Source organism: Bombyx mori, chromosome 9 (genome assembly GCF_030269925.1).
Source record: "Bombyx mori chromosome 9, ASM3026992v2".
Taxonomy (NCBI): domain Eukaryota; kingdom Metazoa; phylum Arthropoda; class Insecta; order Lepidoptera; family Bombycidae; genus Bombyx; species Bombyx mori.
Window position 1 is genome coordinate 5,529,762 of NC_085115.1, and position 21,922 is coordinate 5,551,683.

A 21,922-nucleotide genomic window follows, 5' to 3' on the forward strand; every position below is an offset into this window, starting at 1 on the left:
CCAGGCTGATGCCCAGCGTGTGCCAATCCACCACAGTCCTCGTGACGGGAACGGAATCGGGAGCGCGACCGAGCTTCATAACGACGGGACGGTGGTCTGAATCTAACTCTGAAACTACTTCGATCGAGTGTAAGCGCAGAGTTACGTTTTTTAATAACGCTATGTCGAGTATATCCGGGCGATGCGCGATATTTAGCGGGTAGTGAGTCGGGGTTAGCGGAGCGACGATATCGAAGGCGAGATCATCGACTAACGCGTCAAGCCGCCTGCCATTCGGGGTTGTGGTGTGTGAGTTCCACCTGATGTGTTTACAATTTAGGTCGCCCGCCAGAATGACAGAGCTCCCCATACCGAGCAGCGCCTCGATATCACTGCTTAGAACGATCTTATCCGGTGGAAGATAAACGGACGCGATAACGATCGGCGCGTGTCCCGTCAGTGAGATTCGGCACACTGATGCTTCGATATTAGCGAGCGCGGGAGGATCGAGCGGGACGCAATGCAGGGCTCTTCTATAGTAAATGACGGTACCACCACCACGGGCAGAGAGCCTGTCGTTCCTGACCATGTTATAGTTCGCGATTTTAGGGTCACGGCGCGCGGGCTTAAGTAGTGTCTCCTGCACTAAAAAGATATCAATTTGGTGGTCACGCAAAAAGTCAGAAACCTGATCACGTTGATTTGCGAGACCGTAAGCGTTAAAAAATCCTATCGTTACGGATAGGGGCTTTATTCTACTTATATACGCCATTGATTACCGGCGGAGTGAGGGGAGGACGTACGTATTTAATGACGCGTATACGTCGGCGTATTCCTGCACAACGGCGATAAAGTGTTGTGCAGTGGAGGCAGCGCGAATGGCGTCGCCCAAAGCGTTAACGCGCTCAAAGTTGATCGACTGAAAGAAGTCGATCGCTAAAGCGAGATTGTCGGACGCGGTCGGAGGGCAAGTCGCGGGAGAGGGACGAGTCGCGGGGGCGGGACGAATCGCGGAGGAGGGAGTTGTAGCCGTGTTCGTGTACGGCAGCGGTTTTGCCCAGGCCGAGACACTGGGCACCGCCGCCGGAACGAACGCTGGCTTAGCCTGCGACGCAGAGGGTGCCGAGGCTTTGATGTCTGGGCCGGAAGCTCGGAGGCGGTTTTGGCGGGCGACGCGGCGATTTATTTTAGGGGCTCGGGGACAACCACGGTAATTCGCGGGGTGACCCTGTGTTCGACACAGGACGCAGCTAGGCGGTCCCGTCGCGGTTTTTTGGTCGCGAGCGCAGAGGGCCGTGGCGTGATCGCCCAAACACTTAACACATCGGGGGCGCGCGTGACAGTTACGGGAAGAGTGCCCGTACAATTGACAGTTATGGCACTGGCTAGGAGTGCCTTTTTTATGGGGGGCTTCGACAGCGATACCAGAGAGCCTACAGACGGTCTGTGTGTTAAAGATTTTCTTACCCTCGGGGGTAGGCTGGAGAGCGACTAGAACCATATTATATGGCTCCCTACCGCGACCGGTGTGCATACGGTGCACAGAATTCACTGGTAGGCCTTGTTCTAACAGGTCGGCTTTTACGAGCTCTACATCTAACTCTTTAGGGATTCCGCGTATTACAACGCGGAGTTCGCGCTCCTCCTGGAGCGTATACGTATGGAAACTTATACGCTCCTTACGGAGGTAAGAAGAGAGGGCCCTATGGTCGTCGGGTGTTTGAACCTTAATTTGAATGCCGTTCGCGAGGTTACGGGCATTCGTGAAATTTATATTTTTGGCCTTAAGGGCCAGGCAAACTCGATCCCAAGCTGCCTTCTCCTGAAGGATAACCGGGGGAGGGGTCTGGGTTTTATTTTGTGCCACCGGACGCGGCGACGGAGTGGCACGGGCTGGGGGCGCAACGGGAGTCTGAGGGCGGGGGCGCGACGCGTTCACGGCTTTGCTAATTTTAGCGGCCGCGGGAGCTCGAGACTCCGCGGCACGCTTCTTACCCTTCTGTACCAGGGTGAATCCATCCGTCGATGAGGCGGGGGCGAGGTCGACCTCCATGTCCGAGTCAGAGTCGGAGCACGAGGAGGCGGGTGCAGGCGACCTACGAGCAAGTGTAGGTGTTTTAGAGGGCGCGACGGAGGCCGCGGATGATCGCTCAGCTGAAACGATGGTCACGGCGGACGACGCAGCAGCTTTTCTCGCCAGTATAGGCGACACGGGAGCGACAGGCACGACAGAGGCTGCGGTGCTCAATGCAGAAGCTCTGCACGCAGGTACAGGCGACGCAGGAGCAGCGAGCGCGGCGGAGTCCTCGAGAGGGCTCGCAGTGTGATTGGCCTTGAAGGCCAAAAACTCCGAGGCGAGCTGTGGGTGGCGAAGTCGGAGGAATTCCGCGAATACAGCGTCCATGATCGCTGAGTACCCAGGTGGGGCGGCCCCGGGTCTTGAAAACACTCGCCTTGCGGCGAGGCCCCAACTTCTCGGACCTGAGCGGTTCTATTGAACACAGGTGGCAATGCGGCGCGATTACTACAGGACAAAGAAAAAGCACAACAAAACAGAAATTACGAAAAGAAACAAAACAAATAAATACTTGCAGGAAACCACTTTGTCGGCAGATGTACCACGAACACAGAAACAACAAAAGGAAACAAAACAAATAAAAACTTCCAGAAAGAGCACTTAGTCGGCAGATGTACCACAAACACAGGCCGCGCGAACAATGGCCGGGCTAACAAAAGCCGGGCGAACAAAGACCGGGCGATCGAGTGGACGATGAGCACGTCCGCACGTGACGGGTGCCTCTATCGGAATGACATCATCGGTGACTTAACCACGTTTAATACTGTTATATGATAAAGAAATGACTATGAAGAAATGTCTTAATTAATGTTTCTAATACTTTTTTACCCGCCATTTTACAATTTTAGTTGATGTTACAATCAGGAAAGAGCTCAATAATTGTTAACAAAATTAAATGCAGATTTTTATTTCATAAATTACAATCGATTTAAAATGCAAGAACAAAATCGACAGAATCTGACAACTCTAGTAGTTTAAGTAAAGAGTTTTGGTTCGTTTTGTAAAGGATCAGACTATGCTAGCTTTATTTACGTAATTAAACAATACTGTAGATGAATTAAGTACAGAGCTACGGTAATAGGGTAACACCAGGTGGCCGCGTCTGCTCCTCTAGTGCAATAGTAATGTATAGAAATAGTTTTGTTATCTGTTGTTTGCATTTTTGAAACATCTAGTTCTAGGAAAGGACTTTGGTTCTTTGTGTTTTGTATCGTCTGGGGAATATTCTGAAGAATTGAGATATAATCACGTCATATTAGAAACGTTGCGATTATCGACAATGGCTTTGTATAGATCATTCGTTCCATGTATCATGCGACACTGGAATCGACTCCATGATAGTTCACGAGTTCCATAATACATCCTTCTTCGAGTTGAGTTTTGAAACGAGAAATGACTCTAACAGCAGGCAAAGGCTTGGCTGTGCTTTTGATGTTGCTCATGCCCATGAGAGACACTAAACGTTGACTATCAAACGGACCGAATAATTATTTACGGATGAAAGCAATAAAAAAAGCTTAGCAATAATCCGCGCCAATTATCTTTTTTAAGAACAGATTATAATTGTAATTCCCAATAATATTTCATTTGTATTCGAGCCGGAGGCTAGAGAGATTGGGCGAAAACTATTTTGCTTGTTAATTTATATTAGTGAAGACGTTTCTCTTTGGTCAAACGGGATTGTCTGCAAAGCAAATTTACAAAGACTTTAGCTAATTAAAATCATTGTTTTAATTACGGATTACCTCTATGAGCAGTGCGTAGTAGTGCAAATTAATATTAATGAAGATTTTCAGATAAAATACTATGAAAAGAAGACGGGAAGTTTAAAGTCATAGTTAGTAAGAATAGTAAGAGGGAGTTAGTAAAATTGAGGTACAAAGTAGTACGTGTTCATGAAAACTCATATCTATTGGCTAATACTTTCGACTTACTCGATTTTGAGGTCACGGAACTTATTAAAGGTTATTATTAAAGGTTAATTTAAAGACTTCCAAATTTACAGATTTCCAAATCTTTAAATTAACCTTTTTTCTTTAATATTTCTGTATTTAACTTAAATTTATATCTACTGTTTAATTTAAGAACGTAATCAAGAGTCTGGATGCAAATTTTGTAGAAACTCATTTGTCATTTCAGGTTGTTGATGAACTTCGTTTGAAATAAAAAATGATGACTCCGAAATTAAGAATATAAATTTTTCAAATTACGCTTCACAAACGGGTTATTTAGGTACGCTCGTATTAAAAAATGGGATACTTTACAAGTGTTTCTTTTTCTTTTGGTCAAATGAGCATATTACCTATCTGATACAAAGGCTCTGAAAGACATAATAACTTCAATCTCCTCACCTGGAACACATGACTGCTTCATAAAAGAAATAGACCCAGATACCTATTCATTATTATACGTCCTGCTACCAGTAAATGCCATCGGAGATCGCAATAAGCAGAGAAAGCTACTACTCATTTTCCACTGAATCTCTTTATCGCCTTTTAGGACACCTACGGAAAGGATGAGTGTTATTCGAAGTCGATATCACACAGCCAAAGTATTGTTAAAATGTAGTTTGAATTTAAAGTTTACTGGTGCTAAGGTGTCTTGTTGGTCCGCACGTGTAAGTAGCATTGCTCCCCTCTGTCTGTAGCGAAGCAGTAATGCGTTCGTGTGAGTTTGTGTCTAAGTATGAGTTTCGATTGTATTCAATTGTTTATTAATCAAATTAAGAACAGTTAGATTTACAAATATAACACATATTTTAGCATATATTTTTTATTGCATAGACGGGTGGACGAGCTCACAGCCCACCTGGTGTTAAGTGGTTACCGGAGCCCATAGACATCTACAACGTAAATACCGCCACCCACCTTGAGTTATGAGGTCTCAGTATAGTTACAACGCTGCCCCACCCTTCAAGTGCGGAATCACAAGACGTCCTACCACCAGTACATAAATACACGAACATAAATATATAAAATTTATGTTTGTTATTCGTGTACCCATTTACTTTAGATAGTAACAATTAAGTAGAAATGAGACATCGCGGGAAGGCTGGCAGATTTGAAACATCGGTATTGTTTTGTACAGGAATAGAAGCATAAAAGGCGACAGGAAATTCATGTGGCATAATGAAAAATAAAATATTAATATTAAGAAATAGTCGCTTGCGCATGGCGTCGCCTCACTGTATACACTACTACATATGGACTGTATATATGTACCTAGTCAGGTCATAAATTCTGTCACATGTTTAATGTAAAATAATTGAAACAAGTTTATTCATTATGTAACCATTCATATATCAAAATGAACTTAACAAAACATAGATTCTTATGACACTAAAGTTTATTCAAAATGACCTCCGTGATTTTGAATACAGGCCTTCAATCTGCGCGGCCAGTCGTCTCCAAATTGGGATGAGACTTTGAGCACGCCTTTTCCTCCAAGTGTTGCCATATCTTGTAATCTAACGGATTCAAATCTGGACTGGAGGAGGGCCAGTCTTCGTGCCGGATGAAGTCGATTTCACGCGCCGCCAGCCAGTCTTGTGTGCTCTTCGCTCTATGAACTGGCGCCGAATCTTGTTGCAATACCCAGTGCCTGTTATTGAACATGGTATGAGAAACAGGTTCCACAAGGTTCGTCAGGACTGTATTTTGATACACAACTGCATTCGTTTTTACACCTTTCTCACAAAAATGTACCTCTGTTAAGCCCCAATAGGAAACTCCCAACCATACCATGAGCAAGGATGGAAAATGAACCCGTTGGACACGCGGAATACGGTTGCTTGCTTCTTCACTACTGTGTGCGTACACCTTATCATTTTGTTTGTTGTAGCTCTCTTCTACGGTAAAAATTTTTTCATCCGAAATAAGAATTTCCCGATATTTTTGAAGTGAAACTTCCTTATCGGCGTTGGAAAAAAATTTACCGTCACATTTTTCGGTTACGCGTCACATTTTTCTGTTACGCGCCATCTTTTTCTTGCCCCTACCACGGTTGGTTCAGACGAAGAGTACTTTCACTTTCTCCAACGGAGTAGGGATAGCATTAATGTTTCACTTCTTACGTGTGTACACTAGTACACGCACACATTTTTTTTTCCCGCGTACCGCTTCAACAAAGCGCGGCATCTCTTCAGTCTCAGGTCCATTAGACGAGCATTCAAACGATTTCCTGTTTTTCTTCGATATGCCCGAAGCCCTAAGTCTTCATTTAACACCCTTTTCACCGTGGTTCTGCTTAACCCCATCTGAAGGGCCAACAGTTTCTGCTTACGTTTGGGATTTCTTTGAATTCGCGCTTTCACAGCTTTTATCACTGCTGGAGTCCTAACAGACCGAGGGCGACCACTACTTGACCTGTCATCTACACTAGAGTCTTCATTATATCGTTTGATGGTACGATAAACGAATCTTTTGGTTATATTCAAATTTTTCAGTATGTTAAAAATTTGAATTGGCGCGTAACCGCAACGATGCAATGCAATAACTGCAACACGGTCTTCTTTAAGCGTCCACTCCATATTTAAAAATGAGTAAAATTCTAAAAGTATACATTTTTATTTTCATGAACAATTCGATATTCGAATTCAATAAACTTTTTTGTGGCCAGCATTCTAAAAGAAAAGTTTTTACTGTGTGACAATACTTATGACCTGACTAGTTATATATTCTATCAAATAGCGCGGCGGCGTATCGCCACGCCAGCAATCGGTTTCACATGCGGCTATCGATGTTTCAAAAAATAAAAATACCTAGACGCTCAAGGATCGCTCCATGACGCATCACATGATGATTACACCGAACCGTCATGACTGATTCATATTATACCTTTACATGAACTAAATCGACAGGATTAATAAAAAATAGATCAGTTTTCTATTTTCCACTTGTAATATTAAACAGCGGTTCCATTCAAGGCACATCGCATAATTTTACTGCGGCAACATTTGGCCTCAGTTGCCGCTCGCCACATATTGCCATATGCCTGCGAGCGCTCTCGCATTGTCAAATACAAGGTTTCATTTATTCGGAATTTATATGTAGAATTTATATGTTAGTCACATTTCATTCGAAATCACCGTTTTACTCATTTAGTAACGTGAAAAATATGCAATTTAATTGTAGTACATTTAAAATTAAGATAGAAAATGATCTGTCGGGTCGTTTAAGAAATTGCAACTTTTAAACACGCTAGTAGCGTAAAGTTTTTTTTTTTTTTTAATTTAATTTTTATAAATGTTGAAGCAAAAATGAGTGTTTGTTTTTTAGTTCAAAGCCAATGTAAATACACGTAACACTTACTTTAACTGTTTTGCAAATAAATCAGTGCAAGTTTTCAAAGGGAAACCTATTATGAAGCTATTTTCAGTCCTACTATAAACTTATGTCCTATCGTAAATGAATAACTATATTAATTAAGCATGGGGATTGTATCATTGTTTTCTTACTCCTATCGTGATCCTTTTTTTCTCTACTTGAGCTGATAGCCTTGGGGCCTATGTCAGCGTAACCTAAGAAGTAGGTAAGCACACGGGGCTCAAGCCTGACGACGTTGCTAACACTAACCCTAGCAAGAGCAGTGCTTCGCAGAATCTACCGCCGGATCGGAAATGCGACCCACTGAGACGATTCGGCGAGAAACTCACTGAGCTGTGTCTGTGAGTTAATATACTCGCCGAGCCCTTCGTCCCAAGCGACGGGTTCGACAAGTACATTGACCGGTGCTTGAGGTACCTAAAAGCACCGTTAGTGGATCGGGAGGATTCGAAATGACGTGCTTAAGGCGATGTCGACTGTTAACCATTCGGTCCGCAGGATCGGGATTCGTGCTCCTCGAGTCCGAGGGTCATGACCTCCTCCATCCATGGCTTTCGTCCTTACGACGCTATGCCAGCTCATCCTGTCTTCGGATACTCGGAGAGCTTTGTAGAATTGTCATTGAGTTCATATTTCGGTAGTCTACGTTGCGAAGAGATCCAGTGCACGCAAAGCTTCTCTCAAGCTTTTAAACCCCGCCAGGGTTTATTTTTATTTTTTACGATGCAAAAATAATTGATAGGCAACATTCAATTATAGTTTCGATTGTAACCGAAATGGTCCAACTTTTACTTCAGTTTCAAATCGATTTTTTGAGATGATGCCCATGTAATGTAATAAAGAATCATGATTACTTACTTATTACTATTATTACAGAATACATTTTTAATAACTGGAAACTTAAATTATCGATATTATAAAATGAAATAAGAACAAATAAAACGAATTCTATGTACTATGTAACCAAATAAATAATCTCGAATACTTTAACAATTAAACGGTATAAGTCACACACGGTCGCCTGGCCCTAAACTAGGATTCCTTGTACTATAGGAATCAGAGACTGATATCTTCTTCTATATCGTTCCCTCATTAATGAGGATCGCGACCACATGCGACGTACTTCCAATGTGCTCGATCATGGGTGGCATGGACTGCATGATAGAATCCCGTAGAGACTGATATACATCATGTTTAAATATATCACCCAGATAAAGAACAAACAAATTGTCGCACGAGCGTTTGTCTTATGCCGCAATAATTGAAATTTGAAATGAAAAATATGTAAATTCCGTAGCAAAGTAAACGTTAACTGCGTAACTAGCTTCAACTAGTAGTTAATAAAATAACTGTCAAGTTAAATATACATCTGGCGTGTCGCAAGCAGATCGATGCAGGAGTCCGCGCTTCACTGCACATTCTTGTTAATAAGCAAGACAGGTCCTGTTGCGGCTAGAGCAGTTTAATTAATATTTATTACAGGAAATCGTTGAAGCCTTCGAGCATTTTTATTGTTTACCGTGTTATTTTAAATAAACAAGTTTACAGCCTGACTGGTTAATGGGGTACAGACATCGCAAGGTTAATGGCGCTTTCGTCTTGGCATATGAGGTGGATATCTTGAATGTATTTTGGCCTATTTGCACACTTGAAATTTTTTGATGGGTAACCACGAAAATTATCTCCGACGACGCAATACTCGTGATATTAGGCTGTTTGGACAACATTTAATCGTCAGTCGTTACGTATCGGCAAAATTAGGAATGCATCTATTTCAATTTCCCCTTTGCCCAAATTCAAATCTAGTCACATAACAGATTGAGGTTTATCGAAAGAATACAATACGTATGTTCATTTGTATTCATACGACATTTTGAAATGAAATCTGGCGTTTACGAATTAAGCACACGTTTAATATTTGTAAAACAATAAATTCAGAGGTTGTTGCATATTTTTAGGTCGGATTTATCTTAATCATAATAGTTTGACCAGCTGGTGAATACCAGAAGATCCACGTCCACGTTAAACTATTTCTGCCAGTTTTAATTCTTAAGAATCGATTTCATTTAAAGTGGATTTCACGATGAGCAGTGAAAGCGAGCTTTAAAAAAAAGCTCCTTATTGAAATAGAACAATAGACTTTAACTCGTAAGGATTACATACCAAATTTAATTGTTACGCCCTATTTAGTATCTCGTGCATTAAGGTACAATATTTTACAATAAAATAATATTTCGTAACATAGTTAAATACAAAACTGACCGTAACCGGCACATATATTTGTATAATTTCTCGAATCGATGTAAATAAGCATGAATTTCAATAGTATAAGCGCAGTATTAGTCTATTTAACCCATTTGTCGCATCGTTGGATTTGAATATACCATATGTCTTGGTAAATGTAAAGTCTTGTGTGTCTATGTGTAAAGTATTATCCTTCAAGCCATGACAACTTCTCTTATTGTCATGGAATTTATCTATCTTGCGTGGCGTGGCAATGAGCCTGGCGAAAGAATTTGAAACTTTTTTCGTACTTAACTTCCTCCTTAATTTTTTTGTTGTTGCTTAGATGGATGGACGAGCTCACAGCCCTACTGATGTTAAGTGGTTACTGGAGCCCATAGACATCTACAACGTAACCGCGCCACCCACCTTGAGATATAAGTTCTGAGGTTTCAGTATAGTTATCGGTGATAGAGCATAAGTTCTAACAATTAACTATTTTCATTAAAACTATTTTCACTTCAACACGTTATTGCTGAAAAGATTCGGCGCCACGGTCTCTGGGCGTTGTGTAAACCTTTTGCGCATTTCAATTTAATGTTGTACTGCCCACCCACGGGGGCATTAATCTAAACGATTATACAAATATTAACGACGCATTATCATTCAGCGTTGAAAGGTTATTTTACTAATAGTCGAGTGTTCTGTATTTATCGTACATTTCACGTTATGTTTTAATGTACTGAACGTTGATTCTTCGAGAGGAAGCGATGTATTGAATAACTAGCAATATTTCGTAATGTCGTGTGTACACCGTGTTCCGTGATTTTATGGTCTTATGAAAGTGGTCATAAAGGCACTGTTTTATGTTTTGAAACGATATGTTACTGAGTAAATAGCATATTGGGATTTAGATCTGACGTAAATATTAAGATAACAATAACGAGCTAACAAAGATATATACTGTATTTCAATCATTGTATTTTATTATTTTGTTTATTATTTATTTAAACTGCTTTTTAATTGTAATTTATTTGGCGTACTATTATTTTTTTCACAAACATGTGTAGAGAATGAATTTCTTTAGCTTAAAACCTCATCTGCTGAGAATTTCATATTACCGATAAAGGAATATAGGGTGCACATAGTTAAAAAATCACAATACATTAAATTAAAGGAACAGAAATTTTCGATTGGAGTTTCTTTGATTCCATAGCAATATATTACTTGGCATTTCTTCTCATTTTTTAATAATCTTATACACACACATATTAACTCCGCCATTGCCGGTTCCAAGCCCGGATGCAAAAGGCGATCTCGCAGTGGTTTTCAGTGGCCGCGAAGGACTAAATCCCTTCTAAAAAGACTGACATGGAAGGACGTGGGAACCCACCATGATTATATCCCAAGAAAACCACGCTATGATTGGTCACGGTTGAGGCCAGTATTGAGGCAGCTGAAGCCAGAAAAAGAATACACACATATATAACAAGAAATAATTTGTGATAATTTTCAATGTAGCATCAAAATTTCAAATAAATATCTTTTTTATACTTTGACCTCTCACATTAAAATATCGTAATATCATAACTATATTTCAACATGAACTTATTCCACATTTGAGCATTCTGTTTATTTTAAGTTACCGCTAACGAATACACGAACTTAAAGAAAGCACAAAGTGTTCTCTGCGTAACGGAAAACCGTTTTAAAAACAAACAATATCAGCGAAGAAGCTTACATTATCTCTTATTCTTACTCTTGAAGCATCGATCGTGTTACGAGAGATTTTACATACCTACTACGTTCAATGAATGTTCATTCAGCTGTTAAGAAAGATAAACTACGCTTACTCGACATAGTTCAAAGAAAAATGAATCTTAACTGTTAAATAATATGGTTGTGTTGTAACAAGAACATTGGCGGAGAAAATTGATTTTAAGACCCTCATTGAATTTAAAGTGTATTTATAATGGACTTCTTCTTCATTTATACATTGTAGATATTATGGTTTAAACCTTTATATGCTGTGTATGTTATATGTATAATTTAAATAACGCTCGTGTTTTGGTTCATTGTAAAATAAAATCAATCAATTTCCCTAACGCTTTCCGAGTGTAAAGTAATTTTATTGTTTTTAATGCACACGAGATGAATATGTGAGCTTGCTACGACATGATATCCTAAATATCGTAACCCGCATCCATGTCTTATTATATTGCATAATGAATCCTTCCAAACCAGAATACATGACAGTTTCGCCCTGAGAAATATGTGCTAACACATTACAACCTACAAAAAAAAACACTAAAAGGACATACAAAAGAAAATCATATCGGACGGCAAAATAACATAAAATGTATTTATTAATCTTTTTGTGAAAAGTGTGCGAAAGAAATATCACTAACATGAATGGTTAATGGATACCTAATAAAGATAAATAAAATCCATTACGGTCAGGTGAAAGGACGTGACGAATATAGTTACTGATACCTGATTTACGGGGGGCGCGTTTTCCGTGACAGCCTCATTACTTTCTGTTGCGAGCTAGTTAAACTATACGATGTCTATCCGATACGATTACGTTAATTATGAAAATATGCTTTAACAAATTATTAGTTAAAAATATTTACAAGCCTTTTTTACAAATACAAAAAAAAATCAAACAAGTTACATATATTTACAAATCTGAAATTACAAAGATGACACAGTATGTTATACTTTATACAAATACTATTTTACCCTTATGATTTCAGTAATATATTATTAATCGTGAATGTGTAATAATTTCATTATTTTATGAGAAACAAACTCTTGTGTTGTAAAAGTCTCGTAACTATGTTGTGACTTGTGAATGATTTCGATTCCAATCACCCTTCTATCTATTGGATAGTACAATTTGTGTTTTTCCGACAAAAGGTAGGTCAGGTGTAATATTCTAGAGAAACAATATATTTTCAAGATATACAAAATCTCAATCTAGTAGTATTAGTATGAATTGGATATGAAAAAGCAATTAACCTGAATAATGGATTGGGATTGTTATGAGTATGGTCTGGTAATACGCTAAAGGATCATTCCAAATGAAGTAATACCTCGGTTTGGCTGTACCCCTGGTAATGCTGATATCCACGACTCACATTCACTAGTTACCGTTACAAGGTTTTTATACTAACCTTCTTACAATGACAATAATAAACACTAAAAAGTTTCTAAGTGAAAATTACACGGCGGGGCGAGTGAGGGAAAGCTCTCCTCACTACGCAGAAACCCGCCGCCGCCGAGCAGGGGGTCGGGACCGGGGTCGTATCCGTGACCTGGCCCCCTAAGAGCTAGGGGTCCCACCCGTTTTGTGCGGGGAGAGACTCAGACGTGGGGTGGCGTGCTTTGCACGTTCACCCGCAATAGGAAGCCGGGTGATGGTGGACCGCGTTCCCCCGACCGCTCTGGGGGAAGGTGTAACGCGGCGCTATCAAAGCTGCCTCTCGGCCCGCTGAACGAGGGAACCGGCGGTCGTGTCGCTGGCGGCCATCGGTCCGGCGTCCGTGGGACAGTGGGATGGATGTAATGTGCTCTGCGTCAACCCTGTCCCGCCGTTTCAATAGCCCCGACTGGGCTCCGGCCCGGTCCGAGGTAGGGCGCCGGTTGTGAGCGGCAGGAGTTTTTTTTAGTGAGGTTCAACTCCCACATACCCCACCTGCCGCGCGGGTGGGGATCCGGCGATTTTCTCTGTGGAAAAAAAAAAAAAAAAAAAAGTGAAAATTACAGCAAAGGACTTTGGAGAAATCAGCTAAAACATTTGTAGCAAAGCCCTAATTGCTTTTGTGAAGGCATATTGGGAGGCACCTACCTAAAGAGTGCCTGACTTTCGTCGAATTCTGCTTATTTTGCATGGAAGAAGTGGGGGCTATGTGGGACAGTGCGGGACAGTGCGGGACAACTAAACAAATAAAGGTAATTTTTCAATAGTTACTCAGAAATCTCAATCCGGGTAGGAATTGCCAAATATATAGGTAGGTAACATTTATAGGTTTCTATCTTCGGACATTATAGCAGGAGTTACAGTTGTGAGTCCGCGCGAGTAGGTACCACCACCCAGCCTATTTCTACCGTGAAAGCCGTTGTAACTATACTGAAGACCTTAGAACTTATATCTCAAGGTGGGTGGCGCATTTACGTCGTAGATATCCATGGGCTCCACTAACCAATTAACACCAGGTGGACTGTGAGCTCGTCCACCCATATAAGTAATAAAAGCATTTGAAGTTGTGGAGTAGAGTACAAGAGACTGACACAAAATACCATGAGAGCCGAAGAAAATATTCCAAAATTAGAAGAAGAAGATAGCTGGACGAGGAAATTAAAGTGTAACATGTTTGCCATCTGATCACGGAACCCTAAAATATTGAGTGACTAATTAGTTAAATATTTGACATCGCACTAATTGCGGTGCTTGACGCAAAATACGTCACAAAGTAATCCCATTTATGTAAATATTCTCCCGTGTGATTAATTACAGCTATTAATGTCATTTAAACAACGAAGTTCAACTGTTAAAATGTAATTATTGTTTTTTTGTTCGCATCGATGTGTGATATGGTTGACGTGTCATCGAGCTTTTTTTTTTATTGCCCTTGTAGGCAGACGAGCATAGGGCCCACCTGATTGTGAATGGTTACCGTCGCCCATGGAGTTCAGCAATGCCACGGGCTGAGCCAAGCCGCTGCCTACCGCAAAACCGGCTGAAAATCCTACTGAAAATCCTTTATAAATAACTAAACTTAAATTAAAAATATCGTAATCAAATTTATCGGTTTATCGGAGTCCTTGTCCGCCCTAACGGCGCACCTTGTGCTAAGTGGTTACAGGACCCATAGATACTGGTAATGGTGTGGTTTAAAGCTCGCCTGAGTAGTAACCGCCACCCCACCTATTTTCTGCCTTAAAGAAGTAATGCGCGTCGGTTTGAAGGGTGAGGCAGTCGTTTTACTGTAAAACTGAGATTTTAAAACTCATGTCTCAGGTTGGGTGTCATCATTTACGTTGTTGATGTCTATGATGAAACCACCCAACGTGCATGTCGCTGTCCTCCCCGGGACAAAAAGATGGAGACTCATTTGAATTGTCTGTCTCAACTTTCAAACCAGAACGAATGTCAAACCAGAGACGTACGTACGTTTGCCACGTACCATCTGACTATCCGGCTATGGAATGAACTCCCCTCCTGGTGTTTCCCGAGCGCTATGACATGTCCTTCTTTAAAAGAGGCTTGTGGAGAGTGTTAAGCGGTAGGCAGCACCTTGGTTCTGCCTCTGGCATTGCTGAAGTCCAGGGGCGACGGTAACCATTCACCATCAGGTGGGCCGTGTGCTCGTCTGTCTACAAGGGCAATAAAAATAAAAAGAAAGATGGGCAAAATGGTAGTACCTACTCTTGCGGGCTTATAATATGTCCTGCCAATAGTAAAATGTAAAATATTTAATATATTTGATTTTCATTGCTCTAGGCGAGCATCAAAGCTCTCGGCTCACCTGGTGTAGCGATTATCAGTTACCAAACTTAAATATCGTCTAACTCCGGGAATGAGATCGTAATATGAATAGCTTTGCGAACGACTTAGTTATTATAATAATCGAATCCAACGTTTGCGGGTAATACGTCTCGTGTATTTGATTTCTTTCTTGCAATTCAATACGAACCGTTCGTATTGAATGTTGAGGCGATGCTGAGGATATCCTGCGGTAGGTACCAACTTTTCTTTGTTTTTATCGATTTATAAATGCAGACGCGGCTCACGGTGTGTAAAGCGGTTAAGAGAGTCCAAAATGATGAAAGCCGAACTCATAACAGTATTTTGTTTTTCAATTTAGAAAACCGCATATCCTGATTCGACCGCAGCATACCATGGTGGCCCATTCCTTCTGACCTATATTCTAAACCTGTACGGAAATAAGATGTATCCCATAGTTACATAAGGAGTATCTGATATTAAAAATAAAAGAGAAATGTAAATGAATTTACCATGTGTACATGATAACAGATATATTTACAGTTTCACGTGCATAAGAGCAAAGGACCCACTTAGAGCAATGCGAAGGGCATAGAAAACATGCGTACTGAAGACTGCAGAAGACTCTTTAGCTTCATTTAAAGAAGGACAGAAGTACTTTTTGTATTTATCTATATATTAATACGTGAAGCAAAAACTTTGTATCCCTTTTTACGAAAATTGCGCGGACGGAGGAGTATGAAATTTTCCACACTTATAGAGAATATAGAGAAGAAGTGCACAATGCTAATATTTTTTTTAAATAATGCATAAGAGATACATTAAATCAATAAAGAAAACATTACACACACTACATACCATGTATTTGAGGCACACACGCATGCATACTATTTATTGTCAAACTTTTGTTCTTGACGTCCGTTGTCAAATTGAGAATAGATTTAAATATTGTTTGTCTTTGTTAATATTTTTTATAATGTAGTCTTGACGAAATTTGTGATTATAGAAGTATAAAATACAATCATAATAGTGTACAAACTTACAATTCCAATTAATTATAGTCGAATTTCGACTACTGCGGGACCTCTAGTTAATATTATATTACTATAAACTATTACTTATTTCCACTATGAAATATGACTGTTTACCACAAAAATCTGGGTCATTAAAACAAACTCAGAAATGAATAGACCGGCTAATAACTTATGGTATGGTTACAATAATGCAAAATGAAAATGAAAAACAAAAAATTACAGACAAATATTATGTAATGCCAAAAGCAATTGTTTTCAGAAAATCATTTATTGGTCAAAAGTCACAGTGCGTATAAACTTTTAATTGACATAAAATTGAAAATGTGTATAAAATATATATTTCTAAATTAAAATTTACAAAGTAAAGGAACATACCATATTTAAGTGACTTATGAGTATTTTTGCTTTTATTATAATATGAAGGAAATTCGGATTTGAATTCATAATGGTAGCGGTATTTCCTGATTCTTTCAACGAGAACGTATTCCTTAAAGCGAGCCTCCGTAATCCGACGTCTGTACGGTATCGTTTCAAATTCTATACGCCTGAACACCTGTATCCGCATTACAGAGTTTTCTTTAATTCAGAAATCTGTTATTGTATTCAATTGCACGAATTATACTATCACATCTGTGTTGGGTCTTTTACGGCTGTCTGAAATTCACGGTCCTCCTGGATTCAAATGGTTTCCAAAGCCGATTGATAGCTATTTTTTTTATTTTATTTTTATTGCCCTTGTAGGCAGACGATGGCCAAAGCTGCGATGAGCAAGCTTACACGTATTTGGCAGGACAGAAAAGTCTCCAATGCTACCAAGATGAGACTAGTCCGGACGTTGGTTTTCTCGATTTTCCTCTATGGTGCAGAGTCATGGAGGATTCGAACAACAGAGCGGAAAAAAATAGAAGCTTCGAGATGTGGTGTTGGCGAAGAATGCTCCGCATACCCTGGACCGCCAAGAGAACAAACAAATCTGTCCTCGGGCAACTTCGCACAGAAACGAGACTGTCGACGATTTGCTACCAGAAGGTTCTTGGTTACTTTGGTCATATTGCTCGGCGGCCACCAGACAACCTTGAAAGATTGATTGTGATGGGCAAGGTAGAAAGGAAAAGACCCGCCGGCCGGCCACCAAACCGTTGGTCGGATCAGATAACTGCGCTCACTGGACTCTCTGTTGCGAATGCCCTGAGAGAAGCCGAAAACCGAAGCAAATGGAAGCTGAGGGTACAAAGAGCCACGAAGGGCTTTCAAGGACACGACCTTCAGCAATGTAGTATTCGACTAAGAAGAAGAAGAAGGCAAACGAGCATACGGCCCACCTGATGGTGAGTGGTTACCGTCGCCCATGGACTTCAGCAATGCCAGGGGCAGAGCCAAGCCGCTACCTATCGCTGACCTACCGCTACCTAGCGTAATGCCGACACTCACATGGCGTCTATGTTTTAATTATGTATCATGGTTTAACGACTGTCGCACTGTTAAATACGAAACGAATGACAGACTCGCAGCAGAAATAGGCAGGTTGAGGGATTATTGATATAATTAGCGTAATTACTGGTGGTAGGACCTCGCGTGAGTCCGCACGGGTAGGTACCACCACCCCGCCTATTTCTGCCGTGAAGCAGTAATGCGTTTCGGTTTGAAGGGTGGGGCAGCTGTTGTAACTATACTGACACCTTAGAACTCATATCTCAAGGTGGGTGGCAACATTTACGTTGTAGATGTCTATGGGCTCTAGTAACTACTTAGCACCAGGTGGGCTGTGAGCTCGTTGTAAGCAAAAAAAATTAACCCTCCGGGCTTTCAGTATGGTGTTTCGTCACCAATAGTTGAATAACGAATGCGATTTATATGTTTATCACACGATATTATTAATTTATTCATTGCAGAAGCCATTCGTGAAAACCAGTGAAATATTTTACGTTGGGTATGTAATTAGAAAAAACTGCAATCTTCCTGCTAGATTTGCATAGCGGAATAATTGCTTCAGTCGATGCGAGCACAATGCGCATCAATATAGGACAAGACGACTTGGGAACTAATACCTCGTCACCTATTTCTATAAATGTATTAAATATATACAAAATGTTAATAATATTTGTTAAATTATAAATTGCAAATAAAAGTAGAACTGAATAGCAATGATCTTATGAAGATAACAACTTCAATAAAATTAACTAAAACAAAAAATACACATACAAATATTCCATCTAGATTTTCTCGTATTAATATTTTGTTATGATTTCCATCTTTCTGTGGAACAATGAAAAACAAAAAAAAACTAGTTCTACAAATATTAATAGCTTTAAATAAAGCTCCTATAAGATTTCGATTCGACATATTACAGTTTAGTACAAGTTTTAAAAACTTTTCGTATGAAAGTTTTTCACACGGTGGCGATGTTAAACCCGCCCCCCTGAAGGCGGTGGGCGGGGCGGACGACTATATAAGCCTGCAATCCTGAAAGCTTCACCATTGAATTCGTGTAACCCCATCGAGTCCGTGGTACCAGCACCTACAGGTTCCCGCCATCGTATCGAAAGGTAAGTTTTATCATTCTGAACATTATCCAGGAAAAACTGGTTCAGTACTCTATGTACGACTTTTTATTTATTTTTATTTTACATTTACTAAGGATTTTTCATCTATGGTGTATAAAGTAATTGAAAAATATAATTATATAGAGATAAAGTTTTTTTTTAGATAATAATGCCAAAAAGATTTAGCGCTAGACAGGACTTAGCTTTGCCCTTGGCATTGCTGACTTCAATGAATAGAAATCATTTTACCCATAAAGGACATAAAAAAATTTAGTTACAATTAATAATCTTTTATTTTCTCATCACAAACCCTGAAATTGGCAATGACAGACAAAATTATATATTTATGAATTAAAAATACAACAGATTAATTAAATGTAATAATACTAACTTCTAAGACTATAAAAACTACTGAAGCATTTAAAGTAGACTTGGATGGTTCTGTTAACAGCGTCAAGTTAATTGACCGTAAATCTAAATGAGAAAGTTTATTAAAGAAAATTATGTTCGGTAAACGTTTCTCAAAACTTTTTTAATAAATTTACAAACGGAAAGCAACAAATTAAAGGTTGATCGTCTTGCTCTGTAGAAAAAAAAAGTGACTCAATGCTTTTTGTACTTAAACAATTTGTTATTTACTTATGTATTAAAGAAAAAAATGAAAATCGTCGTATTACAAAATGAACGTAGTAGTTACTTCATTGCAAATATGTTTTTTTTAAGCAATGACGAAAACCAATAACGCTTTAGTTCTACGGAAACTTTATCAATTTCACATCGAAAGAACTTCAATTATAATTCCAAGTTATAATTTACGAGTAGTAGCAAAGTACAATTATATGTAGAATAATATATTTAACCCTCTACACGAAGAAATTGTTCCTCTTCATAAGTTCTGTGAACTGATTTCAAAACATTAGTACGTTACACTATTTCTAACATTACAAGAATAAAAATTAAATTTTTTTTTTCTTTTTTTATTGCCTAGATGTGTGGACGAGCTCACAGCCCACCTGGTGTTAGGTGGTTACTGGAACCCATAGACATCTACAACGTAAATGCGCCACACACCTTGAGATATAAGTTCTAAGGTCTCAGTATAGTTACAACGGCTGCCCCACCCTTCAAACCAAAACGCATTACTGCTTCACGGTAGAAATAGGCAGGGTGGTGGTACCTACCCGTGCGGACTCACAAGAGGTCCTACCACCAGTAAAAATTATTATTAATATTGTAATTTTGTCATGCTCGATTTAGTAAGAAACATTAATAGATAAGAATTTTGTTATTTTTACATTAATGTTCTTTGGTAATGGTCTTTTATATTCTGGTAAACAGCTGCAATAAACGGTAATGCAATAAACACAAAACAATTTCCAGCCGAATTGGCTTCGAAAAATTAAACGGATAAGACCTTATATTAAAGTACTCATTAATTATTATTGACGTCTGCACAAATTTCATATGCACAATCCAAAGGTATGGGGAAAAGAAAGTTAATGCGCGATAGTTTTTTCTTTAAATGAAACAAATATGTACTAACAAATTTTATACAAAGTCTACATAAAAAAAACGCTTTTAGTTAAAACGTATTTCCATAAAAAAATCCAAAATTTAGCTTCACCTATTTAAATAATTTTGCGTACAAAAAAAAAACAATAATTTCCGATTTGACCTACTAGACCTATCTTTTTCTATTTGTTTTAAAGCCGTTTAGAAGAACTTGTTATAGTTCAAGTACAACACGCATTTTTGATGGAAGTTATATTTGCAAGCAAAAATTCTGCGTGAAATGCATTTCAATTAGATAGTTCAGTACACTTCCCTGATATCCAATTGTAGATAAATAAGTAAACGAATGCCAAAATTCTAAAGTAACAATACCAGTAAAAATTAATTAAGTGCTGTTTTTATAATAAGCACTTATAAAGACTACATATAGACAACAAAACAGAAGCCCGTCGCTTATTCACCTGTGATGTGATTGTTTTTCAACTCATTAAACCAGCCTCCCTCTATCTCTGTATCTACATGTCTTTACGGGAACTGTGTATATCATGAACATTATGTGAGCAAGAAAATAAATAAACTAGATTTTTTATTTTTTTTATGTTTATCATAACAATTTCTATGCTTTCTATGTCAATGTTTACATTGAAAGCGTTGAATGTAATGTACCCAAAGTAGCCGGCTGATTTGCATGGTTCCAAACAAACGAAGCGTTTTCTCTCGTCTATTCTCATAATTTGTATTTAATCTCTGTAAAAGGTCATCTACATTAAAACAACGGCAGTTTTCTCACGGCGCCATCCCATTAAAAAAATTACAAACGTGACGCCACACTCAGCTCTTCCTCGCGGGAGATAATTTGTGAAAATATTATAGCACCTAATTGTCGGGCCGTGGCGGTTTTCTAATATCAAATGTCCGAACAACCTTTAAAAAGGAAGCTAAGAGGCGGTTGCATAATTTTCGAATTTTATGTAAGGGTAGGATAACATTTCACGGATCTTTAATGGATTATGCTAATGTAGATCATTTTTTCAAGTAGTAGTTGCCGGTTTAATCGTATTCAGATTTGGGATAGTATTGTGTTTTTGATAAACATTTTAAAGACACTGATAAAGGAATAACAGAGTCCTGATGAAACGTTCACCCTAAAAAGCTCGTGAAAATAAATTATTCTGCTAATTTTTTTAAACAGAAAAATGACCATCCTTTTTCATCAAGCTCAATTAGTATTACAAGAGTGTTTGCGAGGACTTATTCAGTTACAAGAGTGGCGACTTTTAAAAACAAAAACGAATAATCCAATCATATTTTAAAACATTTAGAACACCTTACGGTTTATAAGATATGTGTTCCAGATCTGTTTTAAGAACTTATAACGTCTTAAGTAAACTAAGACCGTGAGTCCCACTATTCTTATACGGGATCAGTATATTTTGTGATATGTCCATAGCCAGTCGTCCTTTTTTTATAGTTGTAATCCCACCTACTATGATATCAGTTTATGATTTTTCGTTTACATAAATGTACAAAGTTCGATTTACTTTTTTATTCATTTTAATTAATTTCCTATCTTTTAGCATTATGTACATAAGAGTTTTATTTCCACAATAACATCAGAGTATCTAAACGAGTGCAATTATAAAATCCCTTACTATATGTACAACAGTTCTTGCTTTCAAATAATATTTAAAAAACAAGTAATTCTAAAAACCGATGTCTGA

At 39.0% G+C, this 21,922-nt stretch overlaps 1 protein-coding gene across 5 annotated transcripts in view; it reads left to right on the forward strand.

Moving 5' to 3' along the window:
- The window catches only part of sNPF (short neuropeptide F), an 82,303-nt gene that overhangs the window by 12,195 nt on the left and 48,186 nt on the right, over nt 1-21,922 (forward strand). For 2 of the 5 annotated variants that reach the window (XM_062669939.1, NM_001134257.1), the window contains 1 exon segment: nt 18,621-18,692. The exons of 2 other annotated variants lie outside the window; for them this stretch is intronic. The gene's annotated coding sequence lies outside the window, so the exon portion shown is untranslated. 5 annotated transcript variants of the gene reach the window in all.